A 26,863-nucleotide genomic window follows, 5' to 3' on the forward strand; every position below is an offset into this window, starting at 1 on the left:
ATCTGAAACTTCTTTATCGCTCTTCATAGTAGAAAATGAATACTTAATTACAAAGTACATGAACAAAATTTTCCTACTACGCGTTAACAGAAATTAAAGCTGCATATACTAAATGCTAGCTATGGAAAGTAAAATGGATGATGTCTAAAATGACTCAATAACTTATATCGAAACTATGCCGGGGACGTGAATTACAAATATCGGAATATAGGTATCAGCCGATTAATTTAACCAAACCCTATGCGGACAGTGGACTATTTGTATAAGAATAGCAGCAACAATCATCAGCAATGCAAAAACCGTTAACTATCTTGCCGGCAAAATACTGTACATCGACGGCTTACTTCTAAGACCTCGTATGTCCCAATGCTCTTCCTATCCATTATATTCCTTAAGACTGGTCACGCCTCCCAGCCACACATATTTATATGCATTCCATCAGAATAATTTTCGTAGTGTTCATTCTCCTGTGCAATTGTGTAAAGGAAACTAGACCTTATCATACCGTATTGTATGGATGTCCGCCTCTGTGGTGTAGTGGTTAGCGTGATTAGCTGCCACCGTCGGAGTTCCGGGTTCGATTCCCGGCTCTGCCACGAATTTTGAAACGTGGTACGAGGGCTGGAACGGGGTCCACTCAGCCTCGGGAGGTCAACTGAGTAGAGGTGGGTTCGATTCCCACCTCAGCCATCCTCGAAGTGGTTTTCCGTGGTTTCCCACTTCACCTCCAGGCGAATGCCGGGATGGTACCTAACTTAAGGCCACGGACGCTTCCTTCCCTCATCCCTGCCTATCCCTTCCAATCTTCCCATCCCCCCACAAGGCCCCTGTTCACCATAGCAGGTGAGGCCGCCTGGGCGAGGTACTGGTCATACTCCCCAGTTGTATCCCCCGAACAAGAGTCTGAAGCTCCAGGACACTGCCCTTGAGGCGGTAGAGGTGGGATCCCTCGCTGAGTCCGAGGGAAAAGCCAACCCTGGAGGGTAAACAGATGATGATGATGATGATGATGATGATTGTATGGATGTTGTTTGCAAGCGAATTCGCGCACTCCTACAGTATAATATCGTTGCTCCTCCGGTAAAAGGTTGTAATCCACAAAGCTCTTCGTATCGATAATTCTCCTTAAGACTGGTCACGCCTCCCAGCCACATATGGATATGCAGCCCATCAGAACAATGTCCGTTGTGTTCGTTTTCCTATGCCGACGAGTAACCGAAAATGAACCTAACATGCATTATACAATAGGAGTGCGTAAAATTGCGTAATACAAGCATACATTCGTATAGTGCGGTACAGTAAGGTTAATTTTCCTTTACACATGGGCATAGGAAAATGAACACAACAAAATTTGTTCTGATGGACTGCATATCCATGTGTGGCTGGGAGGCGTGACCAGTCTTAAGGAATATAATGGATAGGAACAGCGTTGGGACATACGAGGTTTTAGAAGTAGGCCTATGTAAGCCATCGGTATCCTCTCGAAATCTTTTTTTACCTTAAACAAAATTTACAAGGTCATTATTGCTTGTTTAAGGAAGTAATTACCTACATGATAGGTCAGCGGATCTTAAGCTGCTATATTAAGTAACATGACTAGTACCTATACGAATGTAAAAGATGCTGAATTCATAACTCCGTATAATAACCCTAAGTGTTCTACCAACAGATCTGCTAATTCTTGAACATATTGGAATATTATTTCATATTGCCCACGACCCAAATTCGAAACAAAGTGAACCTAACCTACGTAAGGTACGGTATTTAAATACCACGTAATGTCCCCTTCTCCGGGGTCGCTCAGTCGGCGGAGCGAGATTCCCAAAGGGTGGACTGTTCGCAGGGCCAACTTGCTTTTACGGGACCGACCGACAGAACATTTATTTTTACAGGGCCATTGCTGACTGGATAGGAGACATAATGTTGAATGAAAATCAGGACAAAATAACAACAATGTTTATTAAAATATAATGAAACTCAGCCTTGACAAATGCAAAATAAAAAAAACATAATACAATATTTCACCGAAATAATTCAATTCATTATTGCTTGCGAACAAATAAAATGACTGTGATTCCTTGCATGCTTCTCGGATTCATTTGTTTCCATTACTTCTTCAATGAAACTCCCTCCAACATTTTACTCTGCAACATTGAATTAATCATGTGATTAGCAATGCTATCATTATCAATTGCAACACAGGTTTAGAAAATTCTCAGGTAAATTACTTTAATACCTCTTTGAGAAACTTCATTATCGAAATTATATTTACTTATAAAAAAAACTTTGTTAAAGATTTACTTTACCACACTTGTGAAAAATCCTTTCTAAATCGTTTATCACTATCATGAAATTCTTTAGCTTATTCTCAGTAAGTTCTGTACAAATCACTTTTGGAAAACTCCTTACAATGTTTGAGATCATCGTTATAAATTTGAAAAACTCTTTACCACTTCGAGAAACTTCTTTACAATGTTTGAAAATTTTGAAAAATCGTTTGGCGAAGTTCCCCTCTCTCGTAGACTTCGCTCGACTGTATTCCTTTAGAATTCTTGATAACATTTCCTAACTAACTAGTGTTCTATGGATGGATAGAGTATCACGCAACACTATGTGGAATCAACAACAGCAATATCAATGCATCATCAATCACATCAAATACACAAAAAATAAGCATTCCTGGAATGATGTGGGTAAATATCACGAAATAACATAGTTCTAACAACCGTTTATAAGTAGATTTATCACACAATAGAACTATAATATTTTTATTATTATTATTATTATTATTATTATTATTATTATTATTATTATTATTATTATTTATTGTAACCTTCTCTTCCTCTTGAATTCGGTTGAAGATCCTTACAACATTACCTGACCATAATGAGAACTCCCCATGACTGTAGTTATAAGATGAAATAGGATGACAAAATTTTTATCTCGATGAATAATCATCACCATCATTAGAAATATGCGTTTAAGAGCCTCGAGAAAATCAAATAATGATTAAGTCGTGCATTATTCATAACAGTTGTTGAGCAAAGAACAAGAACTATTATTAGTCCCTAAATCTTTTCATACCATCATAAATCACTATCACCACCATCACTCAATATAATCACTGTGATTCATTATAATCATTATGACTGATATGCACCCTAGTGGTCCCATATCGTCAATTCATCAAAATGTACTATCACAATGATCGCTCAATTATTCTCAACAACTCGTTAAAGTTTCCCGACCTTCATTATTATTATTATTATTTTTGCTAGGGGCTTTACGTCGCACCGACACAGAGAGGTCTTATGGCGACATTATTATTATTAAAATTATTTTTATTTCCTACAATGGCTCCTAGAACGTTCTCTCGATGAACTGTTCCTATTACTCGTCGATTACCTTCCCTTCTAGTATCAATCGTCATACATGCCTAACAGATTTTTAAGATTACGATTTAATCATAATTTACTCCTATTTAATCACATCCTCGTTGTCATGATTATTATGACCTTATTTTATTTTTTTATTATTATTATTCTCATTATTATTAGGTCTTAATCCCTTATAATTTCTTTTGAAGATCGTAACTACTTATGACCTTGTCAACTCACTGGCAACAGGGATTACTCATCACCGAATTCGAAAAAAAAGGAAACCATTATCCCAAGATGATGCAAAGATAGGACAATATTGAAATCACAAATCAAAGAAGGAATGAATACTCTACCATCACCATTAAGTACAACATTACTAAAGAAACTACATTCCTCTAAGCAAGAATACAATCTACTAGGCATCTACTAAAAGAGAAGAAATTTTACAACGGTACTTATAGTTCCGATGAGAATTCGTGGCGTCGGGATGCTGCTATGGGCGTCGGCGTCCTCTTCCTCAGCTATGGTGGTTTACAGGTGTAAATGGTCATCGTGTTGGCGTGCACACTGGAGTTTAATCCATCATGACTATGGCTACATCCAGCATCGTCGTATTACTCCAGCAAAGTTCAGGAAAATTCCAATCTTTTCCTCGTGTTCGTTGCATCTTGGCTGCTAGGTTTCACGGAGATAGCTGAAACTGAAATTCTGCGTTAACAATAGGATCCACACTAGTTGTAACTCACTAAATTATTCACAACACTTAACTGGTGCAACGATGTATTTCCAGGTCCAGGTTTACTACCAGCTTCGACTTCCAAACACATTCACATAGTTACGATACGTCTTAAAGCTGACAAATAATATTACTGGTTACTGCGATGTTTAAAGGCCAGATTATTTCTCGAATATTCCCTTAAGATCGTGCCTTTCCTTTATAATGTCCAATGGAACACTCCATGAGTTTCTATTATAAGACTCGGCTTCAATAAACACACGAACTGTCTGCGGTTTAGCAAGTTCCACACGGGAAAAATGTGCGGCTGTAATTAACTCGCTAGATACTGCATTGAGCTAACGACAAGTTGCACGGGCACTCAAATAAAGCAATGGTTGTGCCATACGAGAATTATACAGGTGTTAACGTCGTCTGCAAATACTCTTCCTTTCCGTAGAGAATGCACTGTTCATCTTCTCCGTAAGAATACGACTGTACGACGTTCTTCAAAACTGTTCTGTTCGTCGTTTCGTAAGGTACTCTTCTGTACTGTTCTGTGTTTCACAAGAGACTTTTCCTCGACTTTGTTCTAGAAAAATCCTAATATTTTCTAGCACCTTCCTCTATTTCCATTGGCTGTTGGCCATCATGCGCCGTGATTCGTCCTTCACAGCTGCGAGTGGATTTTTCGAGAATACTACTCCCCTCTCGTCTGCCGGTGTGTCAGGTGACGTAACTGCGTGCGCTGGCGGCCTTCAACAGCTGTTGACCTAATTTCGGCTGGCTCCCATCGGCACGGCACGGTAACAGCTGATACACGCGCTCTCGTAAACCAATATTCCGTAATAAAATTTTTCCATCTTTCCCAAATTAACTGAGGCACCATTTAGACGGGTACAGTACCGACAGAATTACTGCGGATTATTTCTAAAATGACACTAATCATGATTACTTCCCACAAACACCAATCACACGTTGTTCATTGCAGTAATTGGATCACTCACACTCGAAATTAATTACACAATATGGCTCAGCGCCATAGGTGCCTAACCCACATTTTTAAAAAAATGCTGTTAATGTGCTATAATGGACTCCTAATAGTTGCCTCTATCAGGACCAGACTTGCCTACTACATTCGAGTAGCTTGATTGGTGCTGCCACCTGCAATTATGTTAGGCAACTTCCATATCCTTCAGTTCCTTTAGTACCAGCTGTGCCTATCCAACATCAAGATGGCTGAAGAGAGCTAGATTGTGGAAATGCTCCTGGAGGATAATTACGATGGCAGTGGCAAGGACCAAGGTTATGAACGTAACTATGCTGATTTCAAATCCTCAGGTACTTTAGAATAGATACACATATTGATAATATTAGGTAATCAGTTGAATGGTTTGTGATTAATACGGAAAACATGTAGTTGGGTAGGCATTTCTAGCTCTGACTGAAGTAAATGAACTTGTATTGTGCTTAGGCATAACTAATTTATACTTCAATGGTGATTATGTTATGTATTAAATTTGGTACTAGTTCTAACATAATGAGTAACTGAAGAGGATAAGTTCTGGCTATAAAAATATTAATATAAGTAATTCAGAAAGTCCATTATAAATATTATGTTGGTTAGGCAAGTCCGGCTCTGATCTACCGATGCATTTTCAGATGCAGGAAGACAAGATGGGCCTGCAGCTGTTACGTCTGTATGTGATTCCACTTCACAAACCTCAGGTAAAATTTCTTTATAACTATAAGTGCAGTGGAGATAATGTTCTAGAGACCTGTTGTTGAGAGTTAATGTAACTTGGTTACAGGTAACTCAGAACCACAAGTACGCACAAGGAAAAAGTGGAATGGTTGAAGCTATGGTGGCTTAAGATATAGAGAGAGTACCCAAAGACCCTGTTTTATAGCTACAACAGCCATGGAGATAGGATATTCCAGACAGTTGATCTCTCAAAGAAATCTGTTCGAGGCTGACCCATCGGCCAGTTGCCAAGTTCTCTGGAGCTCTACCCCAAAGGCAGGAAAATATCAAAAGGGAAATTAAAAGATGTACTGGATCTGATGAAATATTTTCCACCACAACACCACCATTTCTGCAGATCACTTAAAGAACAAGAACAAGAAGAAAGTGAAGTTGACGAAGATTGAAAATAATGAGGAGTTACCGTAGATTATGTATTGTCAAGAGCAGATTCAAATATTATTAATTTCTGTCATTTAAATTCCTTTAGAGGTAAAGACTGAACTTATTTCAATAGTTCCTGCTGAAAATGAGCATTAAAAAGGTCCTTATATCTAAGTCCATTGTTGCCTAACCAGCAATTTTGTTTGTGAAGTGTGTTGTAGTTCAGCGCCAAAACTGCCTATAAGTTTGTGATTTATTATGGTTGGGGATAATTAGTGCCATTTTTTATTGTTATGTATGTGAAAAAACCGTATTTGTACTAAGTAATGCAATAAAAAGTAATATTTAAGATGCACTTGTCATTTTTCAATCGTAGTCTAACTTTAACCTAAAATATCTCAAAATGAAGTAAATGTAGGTTAGGCAACTATGGCACTGAGCCACTCATATAATAACTACCAAGTCACTACGAAAATACAGAACATCTTAAACAGCTGACCGTTCACGTGCGCGTCCAACAATCATCCCCACGAATTTCGGAACGATGAAGCAAATGGCAACCATGAGTTTGTTTTAGTTCTACGTAGCTGAAGGCGTGCAGATTAAGAGTTTTAAGAGTGTTATGCAATGACTTTGGAATGAGACCATTACACGGAAGGATTATTGGGACTGTGATAACATTTTTGGCTCTCCTCATTGCTTCAATTCCCGCCTACAAATCGTTGAACGTATATTTAATCTGGATATCGACGGCTTACTTCTAAGACCTCGTATGTTCCAACGCTCTTCCTACCCATTATATTCCTTAAGAATGGTCACGCCTACCAACCACACGTTGATATGCAGTCCATCAGAATAATTTTCGTAGCCTTCATTTTCCTGTGTCCATGTGTAAAGGAAACTAGATCTTACCATACCGTATTGTAGAGATGTTGTTTGCAAGCGAAATTTGTGCACTTCTACAGTATGATGTATTTAAAGTTCATTTTCCTTTACACATAACCATAGGATAATGAACACAACGAACATTGTTCTGATGGGCTTCATTTCCATATGCGGCTGGGAGGCGTGACCAGTCTTAAGGAGTATATATTGGATAGGAAGAGCATAGAGACATGCGAGGTTTTAGAACTAAGCCATCGATATAATATTACTTCTAGGTAGTGGGAACTAAGGAACGCAGTTAGTACGATCAAAGAGCACGATGTATGTTTTATTACATGGTGTACTCTTGTCAGTGATATTATTATTAATATTATTATTATTATTATTATTATTATTATTATTATTATTATTATTATTATTATTATTATTATTATTATTATTATTATTATTATTTCATTACTGTATAAAACAAAGTAGAGGGAATGCCCAGTGAAAGAGTAATAAGTGTCTATATTACGAGAATTTTGCTGTCGTTAATGAATGGTTCGCTTTGGTTTTCTTTGCTTTCACCAAGATTATAAACTGTAACAGGAATTATCCCTTGGCTTACTTCATCCATGAAATCAAATACATAGCGGAATTTTAGTAAGTCTGTGAGTAAAATTCCCATTTTTAATTCATCTATGGACACTAGATCACTATCGGCATGTGCTACAAGATGGAGATGAACAAGAAGAACGGCATGACAGTCCACTACACTCATAGCTCGCTAGCAAACTGAACGACAATAATAATTAAAGCTATAAGAGGTGAGGAGAAGATTTCAATGAGCTCAGCAGGTGAAGCAATACGCTGTATTTTCTCAATAACGTATACTGAAGTATGTTGGTACAGTTATCTAGCCATCCGCTTCCCGATGTAAGTATCGCGGGACCAAATATTTTTAAAATGAAAATCATTCCAATTTATTGTCATTTACGGAAGAGAATACTATGCCTTAAGGTACAGTATACGTTTCATGTTAATAGAAGGGTATCAGGGTCCGTAATGATTTCTTTAATCATGAACGTAAGGGGGTTAGTTTCATGTAACGTTTTTATGTAGAGATGAAAGGTGTAAACGTAGCGAAAAGGAACTGAACTACTTGATATTTTACAGAATATATGTAATTTCAGTAATGGGTGCGGGTGAATTTAACTAGATGATTGAATAGTCAGCGAAGTTGCCTTTATTTTAGAGGGCCACAGAATCGATTCTTGGCCGAAACGGAGATTTTAGCCGCCTTTGGTTAACTCCCCAATCTAAGGGGCTGGTGTTCTTGATTGTCTCAGTCAATACTGATCTGCATTTAGGGCAGTCGCCCAGGTGGCAGATTCCCTATCTGTAGATTTCCTAAATGATTTCAAAGAAATTGAAATTTTATTGAACATCTCCCTTGGTAAGGTATTACAATCCCTAACTCCCCTTCCTATAAATTAATATTTGCCCCAGTTTTTCCTCTTGAATTCCAAATTTATCTTCATATTGTGATCTTTTCTACTTTTAAAGATACCACTCAAACTTATTCGTCCAATAATATCATTCCACGCCATCTCTCCTCTGACAGCTTGGAACATACCACTTAGTCGAGCAGCTCGTCTCCTTTCTCCCAAGTTCTCCGAGCCCAGACTTTGCAACATTTTTGTAACGCTACACTTTTGTCGGAAATCACCCAGAACAAATCGAGCTGCTTTTCTTTGGATTTTTTTCACTTCTTGAAACAGGTTATCCTGGTGACGGTCCCATACACTGAAACCATACTCTAGTTGAGGTCTTACCAGAGATTTATATGCCCTCTCCTTTACATCCTTACTAGAACTCCTAAACACCCTCGTAACCATGTGCAGAGATCTGTACACTTTATTTACAATCCCATTTATGTGATTGCCCCTTCGTTATATTACCACCTAGATACTTACAATGATCCCCAAAAGGAACTTTCACCCCATCAATGCAGTAATTAAAACTGAGAGGACTTTTCCTATTTGTAAGTCACAACCTGACTTTTAAACCCGTTTATCAACATACCATTGCCTGCTGTCCATCTCACAACATACATCTTCAAACAGCATATCGATGGCCTAGAATGAAAACCTCGTATCTCACAAAGTTCTTCCTATCCATTACTTCCCTTAAGACTGGTTACGCCTCCCAGCCACACATGAATACGCAGTCCATCAGAACAATGTTCGTTGTGTTCTTTATTCCTATGCCGACGTGTGAAGGAAAATGAACCTTATCGTACCGTGCTATAGGAAAGTATGTCTGCGTGACGTATCTACTGACTCCTACAGTATAATTTTATAAATTTCATTTTCCTTTACGCAACAGTATAGGAAAATAAACCCAATGAACATTGTTCTGATGGACTGCATATTCATGTGTGGCTGGGAGGCGTGACCAGTCTTAAGGGAAATAATGGATAGGAAGAACTTTTTGAGATACGAGGTATTCAATCTAGGCCATCGATATCACGCTTCCAAACACCAAATAAATGCACATTAGTGAACACATCCCACCATAAAGGTTTAGTAATAGGAAGGGCATCCAGCTCTGAAACTGTTCTTAATCCACATTAATACCGACTCTAAGTAATTGAGAAAAGTCCAGGAACTAAAGTAACAAAATAAATGTGTACATGAGTGCTTATGGAGAAACTATTCAAGATACTTAATAAACATATATAACTAAAGAGATATGCAGTGCAGATGATAAAACATTAGGTACGTAGTCATCGATTACGAATGTAAAGGTCCAGTGATTATACACCTGAAACTCTGGGGAGTAAAATATAATATTTGGCGCGAGTACAATATTATGGAGTCTGTCTTTAAAATTTAATTGAATTTTTCAGTTTTTGAAATTATATATTACACGATACCGGAAACGAATTGTATTTTACAGAATAGGCCTATATAAATTTCCATTAACACGGTTATGTAAAATGGATGAGCACCACATTTTTTGCAGACAGCTGCTACCAACATCTAGGAATGAAATAAAGCGTCTTTACGTGAATGTCATTGGAGTCGCATCAGACACATGGTGATGAATTCTCGAGGGAACAAGAGTTGCATTAAAAGATTATTAAATAACGATATTGTATTCGTAAACGCCGATGGCGAGCTAGAAAACTTAATGGTGACTCTCATAACGGATGTATAGTAACGGCATGGAAACATTCCGTTGGAAATTTACGTCAAAGATCGCTATCTCGAATTCGCTTGCTAGGAAGGAAATCCAGAGAATTCTTTGAGTTGGTGAGAATTGTTGAAGGTCTCCGTAAACCGTAAAAGTTGTTAATGGGACCTGAAACCATTATTATTATTATTATTATTATTATTATTGTTATTATTATTATTACAAGTAAAAATAAGTACACTAGTTTTTAAATGTTGTCATTAAATCCCGCAGAGTTTAGTTACACATTGGCTTGGGAAGATGTTATTAACTGGTAAGTGGAATACATTCGTCGGCGTGCATATTTGTATTTCTAGTAACTCTGATGTTACAGTGTTGAGTGAAGCGTTTAAGTTTCAGCGAGTAATACCTCAATATATTTTTGACACAACTATTATTGCCAAACTCTCACACCGTTCGACAGAAATAATTCCAACGCCAGTTAAAAATAATGGCATACTACTGAACAGGTTTCAGAAGTAAAATATCAACATATCTACCCTGTTGTTTTCCACATTTCTTACAAGTTGTATTACGTCGCACCGACACAGATAGGTCTTATGGGGACGATGGGACAGGAAAAAGCTAGGAGTGGGAATGAAGCGGCCGTGGCCTTAATTAACGTACAGCCCCAGCATTTGCCTGGTGTGAAAATGGGAAACCACAGAAAACCATCTTCAGGGCTGCCGAAATGTGGTTCGAACCCACTATCTCCCGAATACCGGATACAGGCCGCACTTAAGCGACTGTAGCTATCGAGCTCGGTCCATATTACGTACGATACTACTTATTCATTTTCTGGTCAGGAGTCATCCTGTTCAATATATAGTGCAGTTCTCTCATTTGTGTGTGTGTGTTTAAGACTGTGGATATCGTTATCATACCCAAGAGATCACCAGTTTTACGCAGAATCTGAACCACGGATTTTCATTTCGAAATTCTCACATGCATTCGCCAGTATTCAAACTAAACCCACATTGGTGAACTAGTAACAATATCACTCGGCTGTCACATAGGGAGAGTGAGAGTGCTTGCTGACTTTCTGATTTATAACTTAATTGAACAGTTTTCTTCGTGCGTGTGAATTTCAGGCTAGCATTGGTAAGGACGTTGTTATGAACTTCAGACGTATTAGCTCAACAATCAATATCGGGGAATGCGTGCAATCATATAAAGCTTCTCGTGCAAAGTGATTCAAACACCATTGTCTCTAGAATACTTGTGTACTTGTAATCGTCACAGTCACATTTTATCTCTGAACTACTCGGACTTGTTCAACCAATCTGCTGCATGTTGATAAAGGTTCCATATTCAACAGCAAGAAAATTACAATAATCTACGCATTTGTTACACAATTTTATATACTTAGAGAGATAAATAACTTTCAGCTGCCACGATGCAGAGGCAGAATTTTCCATCACTGGTGTTCAAGGAACGTAATTATTTCATAGAACCTTGTTATAGATTGAACGGAGCAAGTTATAACATTATACAATTAAACATATTCATGTTACATTAATAAAGCAATTATTTTCCTTAATTCTCAAAATCCCTATGAATGAAAAAATGTAAGTAAACTCCTGGATATAAAATGTTTCTATGCACGGAATGTAAGGCAGTTAATATTTATAAAACACAGTAAATAGAGTACGGTAATAGAGTATTATTTTCTACGGCTAACATTTCACGCATCAGGATTCATTCGCACAATTAATAAAATAATATAAACTATTTATCATAAGTTCGTCGTGCTGACCACACGACACCTCGTAATCTGCAGGACTTCGGGATGAGCAGCGGTCGCTTGGTAGTTCAAGGCCCTTCAAGGGTTGTAGTGCCATGGGGTTTGGTTTGGTTTGATTCATCATAAGTGGGCATCCATCACAACAAGCAACCCTTGACAATGATCAACAGGATACCAACAATAAAATCAACCACGAAATTGAGGTCAAAAGTAACTCCCGATGACGTGAAATACGTCCGACTCGTTGGCTGAACGGTCGGCGTACTGGCCTTCGGTTCAGAGGGTTACGGGTTCGATTCCCGGCCGGTTCGGGGATTTTAACCTTAATTGGTTAATTCCAATGACACGGGGGCTGGGTGGATGTGTCGTCTTCATCATAATTGCATCCTCATCACGACTCGCAGGTCGTCTACGGGAGTCAAATAGAAAGACCTGCACCTGGCGAGCCGAACCCGTCCTGCGATATCCCGGCACTAAAAGCCATACGACATTTCATTTCATTTCACCTGAAATACAATTATCATGCATTAGCATGCATTATAGACTGACAAAAACATATATCCCAAGTTCAATATATCGCCCATTTACTTAAGGTTCAAACCCTATCTGTATTTTGCGGTTATTAGAACCGTTTGTTATTATTTCTATTGGATTCTAATCTTAAAATTAAACATATTTCATACAGCCTAAACTGAAATCATAATTTACACTAGTTCAAATCAACCTCCCTCAAATAACAGGCTGGAAAGTCACTAACATTATCATAATATCAATGACCAAAGTAAAAAGTAATCTTCTAAAAATAAGGTTAGGAATGACCTAGTTATTCACTAACATTTGTAGATTATTTATCCTCTACCAGGTGTATGCATAAGTTTTTGCCGGTTTTTCTAATAATGAAAACGCGTAATTTTAAAAGGAAATTCGTTATTTGTTTATTCAAAATATTGGCCAACGGCTTCGACACACGTCACCTATATCACGGGTAAGTTATAAATAACATGCCAGAAAAACTGCTTGTCTTTTGCGGCAAACCATTCTTCGTGCCCCGAAATTGCTGAAGTACTTCTCTGCAAGAGCGTGCCATATTGATGACGAAGTGGTGATAGGCAGATGGCACCAGGTTAGGGCAGTACGGCGGGTGTGGAGGGATGTCCCATCCAAGCGATTTCAAGTTGTCTTTCACTGGTTTTTCTGTGCGAGACGGCGCATTGTCGTGTAACAAAGTATATTTGCCATGTCTTCTGGCCCATTCCTGTCGTCTTTTCGATCAATGCGTGATTTAAATTAATCATTTGTTGGCGATAGCGTTGTGCACTAGGGGTTTTGCCGGGTTTCGCCTACAATTGCTCGTCTTCGCACTATTGTGGTCTACATGAGCGCGCACTGCCTTTCACATTGAAATCACCATGCTTAAATAGTCGAAACCATGTCTGGCGTGATCTAATCGATGGAGCGTGTTCACCATGTTTCTACCAGCAAATGATGACTTTCCACAGCCTTTTTCTTTTGATTAAATAAGAAAATCAATGCGTGCCGCATATGTTCTCTTTCAGGCACAATCATCGACATGATTACTGAAAGATACAACACGGACGCTAGTGTTTGGCGGACTCAACTTGTGTGTGTTGGTAGGTTAATGTCAAACGAACAAAGTGACGTATGTGTCAAATTCATACGCTGCGTACTGTTCGCTGGCACGATCTGTTAGTGAAACAGGAAAAGACTTATGCATACACCTGGTACGTTTATATATCTTCATGATATATCCCCAATTAATTATAAACATGACAAAATGCATGGGCATAATTTTACAGAATTAGCTTGACACTGCTGGTCCTAGGAGTTTAATATACATTTTTTTATATAAGCTTTCCCTAGAAGATTTACCACACAATGTATGATTTATGACCGTATTAGAAAAGATGAAATAAATCAGTTCCAACCTACGAAACGTTTCGCAGCTGTGAAGTACCTTAAGTTATAATAAAAACTCTCAGGTATCATACTTGTCTGTGATCATAACAAAGCTAATTTCACTGGGCGGTTGAGTATTAACCGCTGACACTGTTCTCGTAATAATCCTAGTATACGGTTTATAATAATTCTTAGGTTTAATGTATTTACTGGATGACTGAATAAAAGACCTTACTCTATAAAAATGAATATATTCTCAACTTATTTAAATAAATATATAGAGGCTATATTCGTTCGCATAGTCTAACTAAATATCCTTACCAGCAAGAAATTTATCCTCGTCCATGTAATCCCCATCTGGAACATTCGCTGCTAAGAACATTGCATTCCCAACATTAATATAGGACATAGCTGGTAGAAGAATTCGAGTGATCATTAAGGGATATCTGAAGCTGTCAGCGATGCTCTCCGTTTACTTCTCTATGATGAAAGTGAAGCCCATCTTCTACATAAAACTCATACGGCATACTAGGAAATAAACACTTCCCTGCAGCGCTGCTATCAGATGTAATTGTACGCAAAGTTAGTAAAATGACAGACAAAACATCAGTATTTAAAAAAAGGTACTACATATTAATATCGGTTAACACACGAAAACTAGTTTCTGTTCCAGAACGGTAAAATTAATTATATTACCTAGCACTTCAACGCGACTTAGTTCCCGGAATGAAATCGGAACCGTAGCTGATTTTTCTAAGTCTTTTTAGACAACATATACCAAGTCATTACTATAAGTCCGATTATGTAATTTCACTATTCAGAGAGACATGGGAACGGCCTCTTCCTGGCCAAAAGACTGACACTTTGCTATCCACGTTTACCGAGACTTAATGTTTTCAAATTCTTGTTTTACAATTTGATTTACGTCGCACTGACGAAGTTGGTCTTATGGCAACTATGAGGGCTAGGAGTGGTAAGGAAGAGACTGCGGCTGTAAGTAAGGTACACAACCAGTCATTTTCTTGGTGTGAAAATGGGAAACCACGAGAAACCATCTTCAGGGCTGCCGACAGTGGAGTTGGAACCCACTATCTTCCGAATGCCAGCTTATAGCTACACAACCAAAACCATGTGACCACTTGCTCGGTTTGCATTGTTTGTTTCTTTTATGTCCCGATGCGTTGTTTAGTGGTTAAGAGAAACGTGGAAACTGTCTCTTCCAGGACAAAATACTGACACATTTCTCATCGTTGAGGGAATATTTATACACTTCTCCCAGACGCACAAATTTCTAATATATGATTAATAAAATACAGTGCCTCATTGCTCTATAATGTGATAAGTTAAAATCATGAACTATAAATTTTATTGTACTGGTCCTAAAGCATTCCCCACTGTGTACACCCCCATAATCGCATGATTGATAATCATTGAAGAAATGTCCATATCTTTGCAGGAAGTATCCAGTAATTTTGTAGCACTTCATGAACACTATATCATTCTGCGAAACGATTCTTCCATCTCTACCAGCATTAATATCGAAAGAAGATGACCATGGGACTCTGTAGGCAAGGGAATTCCGCTTAAGAACCACATATTTTAAAATAATTGATAATAATTTGTCTATTATCGGCTTGCTTATAAGGATACATCCAGGTATTTATTTATTTATTTATTATTTATTAATACATCCATAACAGGGTATATCCCCAATTACAATCGATGGTACAAAATACATTCAATATATAAATGGTACCTATATGTACAAAGTAATATATAACAATTAAAAACCAAGATTGCCATGACTAAATTAAGAATAATTTAAACACGTTTTCAATAAAACATACAAACATATAAAATATTAAAGTTAAAGAAGATAAAACAAATAAGCAGAGAAAAAATAAAAATATTCATAACAATAGCAAACACACAAACACATATACATTGGAAAAATAATACGCCATATTTCAGTGCTGAATTAATTTTTTTCCAATAAATTATTAATTATAATGTAAATATTGTTTTTACATTTTTGAAAATAAAGAAAGTGATAAAGCAAACTCTATTTGTCTGCTGTCTGAAGATATTCTGTTATATACTTCACACATTTTTACAACAGGTGAATTTTTATGATGTGAGGTGCTTGAGAATTACTCTCTTGGTATTGAAGTCGATTCCTTTAAGAAACTCTTGGTTATCTAATATTCCATTAACTGTCTTGTAAAGAAATATCTGTTGAGCTAACATTCTACGTGTACTGAGCTGCATTAAACCAAATTCATTTAATAGAGTTCTATAAGAAACTCTTTGATGATATGATGTTCGGTTATATTTTTTAAAATATAAATATCGCAAATATTTGTTTTGTATTTTTTCTATTTCGTTAATTGTGCACAAGTACTGAGAAGCCCACACTACACATGCCTATTCAAGTTTACTTTTAACAAGATGACTGAATAAGATTTTTAAAGTATATTCATCCCTAAGTCCATCATTTGTAATTTTGTGAATATAACTGTTGAATGAAAATTTTGAATCAAGCATAACACCCAGATCATTTACAAAATTACACCTCTGCAAGATCTCACCATTTATACTGTTGTTATGTACAGTCACATTCTTATAACGAGAAAATGCGATCACAAAACACTTTTTAATATTGAGAAAAAAGCCTGTTTGCAACACACCATTTGTAACAATTGTTCAGATCGGCTTGCAATTCCATAACATCATCATGCCCGGTAATTTGCTTGTAAATCTTTAAGTCGTCAGCAAAGAGTAAGCATTTTGAATATTTTATTACTTTCGGTAAGTCATTTATAAATAATAGAAAGAACAATGGACCAAGGTTTGAGCCCTGAGGGACTCCAGAATTAATTTTGAACAGGAATTAAGTATTTTGTGCGTAAGAAACAAATTGTTTTCTGTCTAATAAATATGAAGAAAATAATTTCAGAAACTCAGGAGATAAACCAAATAATGATAATTTACTGAAAAGTATACTATGATCAATTTTATCAAAAGCTTTTGCAAAATCAGTATAAACTGCATCGATATCAAGCCATTCATTCATTGAATCAGAAATATCCTGAATAAAGTTCATAAGATTAGTCGTAGTAGAACGCTTGGGATAAAACCCATGCTGAAATTCTGATACGTATGGTTTGATATGATTAAATATTCTAACATAAGAGTATTTGTTCAAAGAGCTTCGCTGGAGCACATATTATTGAGATAGCTCTGTAGTTCTCAATTTTCGAACTATCACCAGATTTAAGGATCAGAGTTATTTTACTTATTTTCCAAATCTCAGGAAATATTTGCGTCTTTAAAATTAAATTATATATGGCATATAGTGGAACCATTAGCACCTCTGCACATACTTTAATAATACAAGGAGGTATGTGATCAATTCCCGCCGATTTAGATGCCTCAAGTTTTGTTACTGCATCTTTGTACTCATCTTCGCGTATAGGACCAATCTGCAAACTGTGATCAGTAATCATTGATACTGACTCAGAGGCTATATATAAAGAAGGCTGGGGTGCAAAAACAGTTTGAAAAGAACATGCAAACGCGTTGGCTATTCCTTGCGCAGTTACCAAATGGTTTCCACCATATATCATACATATGTCATGGGATGAATAAAAGCACTGAACCCTTTCGGCTGATACTTTTACTGGAATTTTTCCAGCGAGAATGGGAAACTAGAGAAGATGAGGAACTATCTTCAGAAATTATTCTACTATTAAATGAATTTAAAACACAACGGTTCAACCTAATCGATATTCTTTGAAAATGCGGATGATTAATGGCAAATATCTTCAGGAATGACTAGCCATCTCTCTTACAATCCCTAATCAATGGGTGTAGTACGTATTTACGTATGTATGTACGCATGCTGAGAGGAACATTGCTACCAACTTCGGAATATACCTCACATGCTACTTGTTTGAGAACGCTAGATGGCAATAGTGAAAGTGCTCAAGTGAACAAAATTATTGAACCTAGAATAAATGACGTCCTAAACTTTATTATTGATTCTAATTGGCGAGGCTTGTTACTTGAGCATATTCCTTTTCAAATACGGAACTCATTCTCTTCCTTTTACTTAGAATATGTATTCAGGGTGAACAGAAACATCACGCGATGGTACAAAGTGACATTAAATAGTTAATTTTTTTGGAAAACTGTTACATCCATTTGTTAGCTCAAAGGAACCCCGAACTGAATGCCCTAAGACTCAATTTAGTGTTCATGGTGGCTACACGACGTTATGAGTCCAGTCAAACTGTTAAGAACAGATTACATTATGCCAGACTGCTTCACCGATGGCGCTTGCAATATTAAAATGCTACTCGTTACCGACGGGCAAGAAATCAGTCGATGCTCAGCCTTGTGTTGGTAGATTTACTGACAAGTAAAAGAACTGCGAGACTAAATTCCGACAATTCGGCACCTCAGAAAATCATGAAAATATAGTTAGTGGAACGTGAAACCAAAAACATTACCTTCTTCGTCCATTTGCCTGTAAAGTTATTTAGTATTACTAATTGTGGATATGTTATACGCATATTTATACTTCACACGTCAACTTTTGTCATGAACTGGCCCATGCCTTGTAGGTATATAATATATATGTTTTAATATGTTTATAAGAGAACTACGTACAGTAAGTACAAATTTTTCTTCCTTGATCTGAAGGTAAGGATGAATATCATGGTAACATTTCTTCCGAGCGCACTTCCTCTTTCAACTAAAAATACTTTTAGAATTTCGTTACTTATGTTCTGAGACAGGCAAATAATACCTTTGATGAAATTTATTAAGACTTTTGCCTGTGGAAGTCAAAGCTCACAGTTAAAGTAACCCTATACTGTTATCTACAGTTTGTATTATGCTACTCTAGTAGGAAAACATTTGAATAGCAATTTGACTGATGATGTTGACCCATCTATTAGCCTAGCAGTTTTATCTATCGCAGACGAACAATTCGTGGGAAAATTGAAAGGAAGATATTATGATAAATTCTCAGTAATTGTTTACAGCCAGAATTTGGTTAAATGTACCGGTAACTGTTTTTAATCACAGCGAGTTAGAAGCTTCATTTAAATGAATAAATATCTTTCGGAGCAATCACGATCTCACATCGACCTCCTATAACAGGCATATCTCGTGATGACGTTTACAATACCACCTCCGTTCTTAATTAAATTTGCTTGTTTTCGTCGTTGTATAATAGAAAAGAATGGATTGGTTACTCGTTTTAACAAGAAATTTTACGTGAAGTTTTGTCTCCGCTGAGAGACTCATCAAGAAAATTCCTAAACACCTTTTGTCAGTTTTAAAGGGAAGCGGAATTGAATAACACGCCAGCGACAGTAGGGGAGCTTGAAAAAGGAAAGGTTTTTTGCGTCGTATAAAGGAACTTCTTAGGTATTGTATGAACAGTTGGAGTCAAATTCCTTTTATGAGTCCCTGAAGTAATATACTAGGAATTATATATACACTCACATCCATTGAGAACTTCTAAAAGCATTGCTCTGTACTTCTATTAAGGGCAAAGGGAGGGGGGCTACTCAGAAACGGTGGAGGTTCTGTCTTCATTAAGATAATCACTGCGCTACAAATCCCGATTACAGAGCCCAGTAGCAACATGTCTTCACTTCCAACGTGCCACGCCGCTCGCTATGCAGGGGTGGCCATGTATCTTTCTTACTTCTGGCTGGGGAGAAGTAATTTCAGCGACACCCTCTTATTTGGTGACGGGATGGACTACTGTAGTAAACCCCATTCTGTTCCATTGAGCATGAATATATCGCAAAAGTGTGAACTTCATCCATAGGATATTTGTACGAAGTTTTATAACCAAGCAAATACCAGGATTTTCAATTATGTGGCAAGAAATAGCGGCAGATCACCTATCAATTTCTGGATTCCATACATTTTTTCAAAGTTTCTGATGGTATGTCTGTACGGAGGAAGCAATATAGAGTTTGAAAGACCTTTATTACAGGTTTACCTCAGTATTCTAAACGCATGACCCACCTACATAACGATGGCCTAGAATGAAAACCTCGTATCTTACAAAGTTCTTCCTATCCATTACTTCCCTTAAGACTGGTTACGCCTCCCAGCCACACATGAATACGCCCTCCATCAGAACAATGTTCGTTGTGTTCTTTATTCCTATGCCGACGTGTGAAGGAAAATGAACCTTATCGTACCGTACTATAGGAAAGTATGTCTGCGTGACGTATTTACTGACTCCTACAGTTTAATTTTATAAGGTCCATTTTTCTTTACGCATCAGCATACGAAAATAAACCCAATGAACATTGTTCTGATGGACTTCATATTCATGTGTGGCTGGGAGGCGTGACCAGTCTTAAGGGAAATAATGGATAGGAAGAACTTTTTGAGATACGAGGTATTCAATCTAGGCCATCGATAATCGACTGCATAACGATGGCCTAGATTGAATACCTCGTATCTCAAAAAGTTCTTCCTATCCATTATTTCCCTTAAGACTGGTCACGCCTCCCAGCCACACATGAATATGCAGTCCATCAGAACAATGTTCATTGGGTTTATTTTCCTATGCTGTTGCGTAAAGGAAAATGAACTTTATAAAATTATACTGTAGGAGTCAGTAGATACGTCACGCAGACATACTTTCCTATAGTACGGTACGATAAGGTTCATTTTCCTTCACAAGTCGGCATAGGAATAAAGAACACAACGAACATTGTTCAGATGGACTGCATATTCATGTGTGGCTGGGAGGCGTAACCAGTCTTAAGGGAAGTAATGGATAGGAAGAACTTTGTGAGATACGAGGTTTTCATTCTAGGCCATCGATAAGGCTAATCCACACTAGGTACAGATAGCAATAATATCGAATATTGTAGGGTCCTATGTGTGATTTATCTTCAACTCAGGTAAAGCAATTGTCAGGTTCCGGAGCATCTTTGAAATACTGCAGACACTATACTCATACAGATTCCACGAACCTGCTAAGCTGGCGGAGCAGGGGGAGAGGTGGTACTCCCACGTGGCCCATCACAAGTGGCGGATAGGGGGGACCTTACCGGCTTGCCGGCGGACTTGAGGGAAATAAAATACCTCTCGCGGACCAAACGCACACTCCCTGTGGGTGGGGAAGGCAGACTAAGAATTCACCCACGGTATCCTCTGCCTGTCGTGAAAGGCGACTAAGAGGGGCGACCAAGGGATGATCCAATTAGAACCATGATATTACTTGTAGTTAGTACCATCACGCAGGGAACACCATGAGTCGCATTTACTTGTCCGTAATACCACTATGCTAGGTACGCAATAGGTGTGTGATTAGTAGCGACAGTGTGTGAATGAGGAGGTGGGTCCTACCGTACCTGTGATTCGTACCCCTATATGTGCAACACCATGGGATTAGCAACACCATTGTTCTGCCTTACCTATGCTCAGTTCCAACTATGTGAGGAATTTCACGGGATAGCACGAGTCCCTGTGGTTAGTCCACTCATGTGAGGAACGCCATAGGTTTGCGTTGGCTTTATAGGTTTGCGTTGCCTGTAAATAGCACCGCGATGTGCGGAACACCATAGGTCTGTGTTACATGTGCTCATTACACTACCTGTGAATAGTACCATATTATGTGGAATACCGCGAGTCTCCGCTACTGTTGATTAGAACCGCAACATTACACATAGCATGGTTCTACTTTCTTAGCGATAAATACCATTATGAGGGGACGATGACCTGGATTTTGGACCCGTTTCGACTATAAGCATAATCGATTCAGCGTCATGCTATAGAAGCAGTCCCTTGGTCAGTAATACTATTGTTTTGTGCCAGCTTCTGTGCATGTGAGAAACTGTGGGTAGGATCCACTGATCGTTTTAAATTTATATCCGTCCATCCATTCATTCTCCGTCCTAATGCTTTGAATTCTGGTCAGTAGAAGGTATTGGACTTTTAAGTTGTCATTTCAATTCTTCTCATTTCTTACCATTAGGGGCCGATGACCTCGATGTTAGGCCCCTTTAATCAATCAATCAATCAATCAATCAATCAATCAATCAATCAATCAATCAATCAATCAATCAATCAATCAATCAATCAATCAATCAATCAATCAATCAATCAATCAATCAATCAATCAATCAATCAATCAATCAATCAATCAATCAATCAATCAACCAACTCATACAGATTGTTAAAAATTGTATTACCGAGCTCGATAGCTGCAGTCGCTTAAGTGCGTCCAGTATCCAATAATCGGGAGATAGTGGGTTCGAGCCCCACTGTCGGCAGCCCTGAAGATGTTTTTCCGTGGTTTCCCATTTTCACACCAGGCAAATGCTGGGGCTGTACATTAATTAAGGCCACGGCCGCGACCTTCCCACTTCTAGGCCTATCCTCTCCCATCGTCGCCATAAGACCTATCTGTGTCGGTGCGACGTAAAACAAGTAGCAAAAAAAAAAGTATTGTATTCAACACCAAGTAATGCCTGCGTCAGATGTCATGGACTACGAAAACCTCATTGCTGAAGTTGGGTAAGCTCAGTTCGCGACGGCGTGAGTTGCTGAATGGTAAACCTGATTCACTTTCAACTACAGTAAAAATCGCCTTCGAAGTGTTTTCTGAAGTTACTTCGGATAGGGTGTAGGGTATCCGCTCATCTGACATAGTTATAAACCAATAAGCAAACGAACAAGCGAACAAACAAGTATTCATTTATTGAATAGCGACAGAAAACTTTGACAAAACACTTTTAAATAAATCCTTAGTTCCGACGGATTTAGTGAAGATCTGAAACATACCTCGGAGGATGGTTAAGAGAGATGAGGATATCGTTACGCAGACTTCGTGACATACCAATATCTGCAGGTCGTCCGACTGAGGAGCAGTCTTCTTGGTAGACCAAGGCTGCTGATGAGGATTTGACTTAGTCGTTTTCTGTATGTCAAAGGATAAAACCAAAACCATACCCAATGGCGCAACAGCCCCGAAAGGCTGCTCAGCCCAAAGGCTTGCAGATTACGAGGTGTCGTTTTGTCAGCATGACGAATTCTTTCGGCCGATATTCTTCGGTTTCTACACCGAGGCCGCTATCTCACCGTCAGATAGCTCCTCAATTCTAATCACGTAGGCTGAGTGGACGTTGAATAGCCCCCGAAACACGTTAAAAATCCCTTATATGGCCGGGAATCGAACACTAGTCCTCCGGCCAACAGTCAGGCTACCCATACACCGTGGGGCGTGATCGTATGTCAAAGCCAACATAACGAAAGACTTAATTCATAAAAATGCACTTTGTTAAACCACAGAAACTCCATAACCTTTAACCTTTAACCTTTAACATATTTAAACAAGTACATAATTGGCATCTTCGGTCTCTCTCTCTCTCTCTCTCTCTCCCTCGGCTACTTAAAATTATGAAGTAAATTAACAGGTAACGAACTTCACCAGTGACCGGCGTCGGCTCTACCCACTTTTGACTCCTTGGCTGACTGGTCATCGTCTTGATCTTTGGAGTCATGATCAGTTCTTTCCCAATTTTAAATTAATTTTACTAGGAAAGTACACGCTCAAAATATAAGGAAAGCGTCGCATATACTATAAAATCACTCATGGCGGATTCTTGACCACAGTATTCCCATCGCGACTAAAGAGAAAGGACTGCTCACTTCTTGAATTTGAAAAATAAAAGGAATGGTGTTAGATGATATTTTTAATGAGAACATTGTTCTAGACGATGGAAATTTCGTAAGCTGGGAATGACCGTAATTCGAGCTAAACCTTTCAGTTGACTGTATCCCACTCTTTCTGATAAATTTTACCCGTGAAACGAAACAGGCCAATCTCTTAATTATTATGGACCAGTACATATGTTTATGCGAGCATTATAATCGAAAACCTCGACGCTATTATCTGTCGGAATATCGACGTTCTTCCTTAAGTGCACCTTGCATAGAGACGCGAAATTTTGCTTTCCGTAGGTGACTCTATAACAGGGCCTCTCAGGGTGCATGCGCGTGGTGCATGCACTGTGCACGGTGCAAGAGACGACTTGGCTTGGTTGACCAGAGTGCAGACCCCCCACTCCTCGATTTGGAGCAATAGCGCTTACTCTCTCTTTCCTCACGCCTGTCTCGCTAGCTCCGCCTGTCTCCCTCTGCCCCACTTGCGCCGTAGCGCTCCAAATCCAGGCTGACTTGAGCCGAGCATAGGCGAGTTGAGCCGAGCTTAGCCGAGTAGCCCAGAGACGAAGCGTTGGTCCGAGCCATGCCGAGCGGCAGCGATGCAGAGTGCACGGAGCTCTTGCGCCTCTATCTGCACGCGTGACATTTTGGGCGTTTGAGAGGCCCTGCTCTATAATTCCATTATAATATTTGACAAACGGAGTAAGACAAACATTTAGATATTCAAATGTGCTCAAAATACAGAAATGAAGTTCCTAAGTCGTCTGTCGGCATTAAAATGTGTTTATATATTCGACACTGGTATCCGTAGATTTACTAGCAGGACTTTAAAGAACATTGATTATTATTATTATTATTATTATTATTATTATTATTATTATTATTATTATTATTATTATTATTATTATTATTATTATTATTATTATTATTATTATTATTATTATTATTATTATTATTTAGAATGGCAATGCTCGTCACTGTCCACATAAGCTGAAATATTGTTTGTAAAAATATTGTTAAAAGCTTGTAACAAGCATTTCACATAAAAGCAGAAGTTCAGCCATTCATACACATTCATTTCAGTGCGACCAGGATTACTAAAGAAACTGCAGTGCCTTGACAACTTCCTGACGTCCCTCTGAGGATGAAGGCGGGAAATCACAGAAATTTATTTCTATTTCTGGCAGGAATATTATTCGAATACATTTTTTCCATCTTGTTTATCCCCATAGTCAAAATAAATGTTTAAGAGAGGACCCTTTCGCGAGATCGAGTAATATTATTAGAGATACTGTTCATCTAATTCATGTTCCTTGGCTGTATTATCAGTGAATCAGCCTTCAGTTCGGAAGGTCCCGAGTCTGACTCACGGGCGGGCCGATAACTTCAACTGAGTAGATTTAATTCCTCTACCTCGGGGAATAGGTATTTACGTTCGTCTTAATTAAATTATCTTCATCTACATACAACTCATCAAATTGCCAACCACCATAGAAAGAGGCAACAATAAATACATTCCTTCGCAAAGGGTCGGCGTCAGGAAGGCCTTACGGACGTAAAACTGAGCCAAATTTTGATAATCAATTACCGATCCCAATGAATTGGGATAAGGGCCAGGAAGAAAAATGCCGTTTATCTTACGAAGAAGTTTACTTGTTTACTGAGCAAATTTAGGAAGTATTAATAATGAAGTTTAAAATAAGGTCATCTACACAGGCCACAAGGTCGTTGGAGAGGAATGATAAGTAGAGCCTTCCACTTTCCATAAGCTGGGCACCGTTAGGGTGGAGTGGGTAACTGTATGTATGTCCATCCTTGCCCCACATGTACCCAGGAATTAACGTGATTCTTACTTCCAGTGCAAACGCAGTCCACGCGAGGGCAACCCGCCTCACTAGATATGGAAGTCTCGTTTCTAAATTACCTTTCTTCTTGACGGGGAATCGAACCATCGATTTTCCGGATTAACCGAGCAGCGGGGGTGTTTATACGCGGTTTTTGTTACGTGCCTGAGAAACTTGTAGTTGGTTCGAACCCAAATGTCGGCAGCCATGAAGATAGATTTCCGTGGATTCACATATTCACAACAGCAAATAACTGAACCTTATTTAAGGCCAAGGTCCCCTCCTCCCAAGTAATAGCTATTTCTTTTAGAACAATCTGCTTTACGTCACACAGGCACAAATCGGTCTAATGGTGACGATGAAATAGGGTAGGGATAAGAATGGGAAGGAAGCGGCCGTACGGCCCCAGGCACAGTCCCAGCATTTGTCTGGTGTAAAACTGGGAAACCACGGAAAAACCATTTTCAGGGTTGCGGATAGTTGGGTTGGAACCCACCATATCCCAAATGCAAGGTCACAGCTTCTTGACCCTAAGAGCACGGCCAACTCGTTCGGACCTGGCTCTTTCTTATCCCATCCTCGCCAAGAGATCTCTCTGTGTCGGTGCAACGCAAAACAAGTAATTTTGAAAAAATTTGACCGAGCATGCATTTCCCAACTAATAATTACAAACACTTTGGTCCAATAGCCCAAAAGAAGAAAGCATACCTGAACTGCACCTGGAGTTATGCAAAAGTTAACCACGGGCTGATGTAGCGAGTAATCAACACTTTGTATTGTTAAAATCGGAGATAAGACTAAGAAATAAGAGGAAGAATTTTGAAAATATTGCGAATACAGTGTCAAAAACTATAACAAGGCAGAGTCAATGAAAATATTACAAACTTGCACGGCAGGAAGTTAGAGAAATGTCCAGTGTTACAATAATGAGAAATGGATGAGCCTTAACAATGCCATCCTAGAAGCTGCGGAGCGGGAAACAGATAAAACAACGAAACAAGCAACTTACAAGAACCATTGATTCCAGAACACGTGCTTGAAATTCTGGAGAAGAGAATGAAATTCAAAAACTCAAAGAAAGAAGGAAGAATCAGAAGTTATAAAGGACTCCGCAATTTAGTAAAGGGAGAAGTAAAGAAGGCTAAGGAAAGCTACATAATGAGACAACGCAAGGAAATAGAGGGAAGGATGGAAAAGTAAATCAGAGAAACAGCTTATGAACTGATCAAGAAATAGTTCAAAATGGGCAATGGCCATAGTAACAGCATATTAAAGGAATATTGGAACACTGATGTTTGAGAGCAAGGAAGGGGGAGTTGCATA

Source organism: Anabrus simplex, chromosome 2 (assembly GCF_040414725.1).
Source record: "Anabrus simplex isolate iqAnaSimp1 chromosome 2, ASM4041472v1, whole genome shotgun sequence".
Taxonomy (NCBI): domain Eukaryota; kingdom Metazoa; phylum Arthropoda; class Insecta; order Orthoptera; family Tettigoniidae; genus Anabrus; species Anabrus simplex.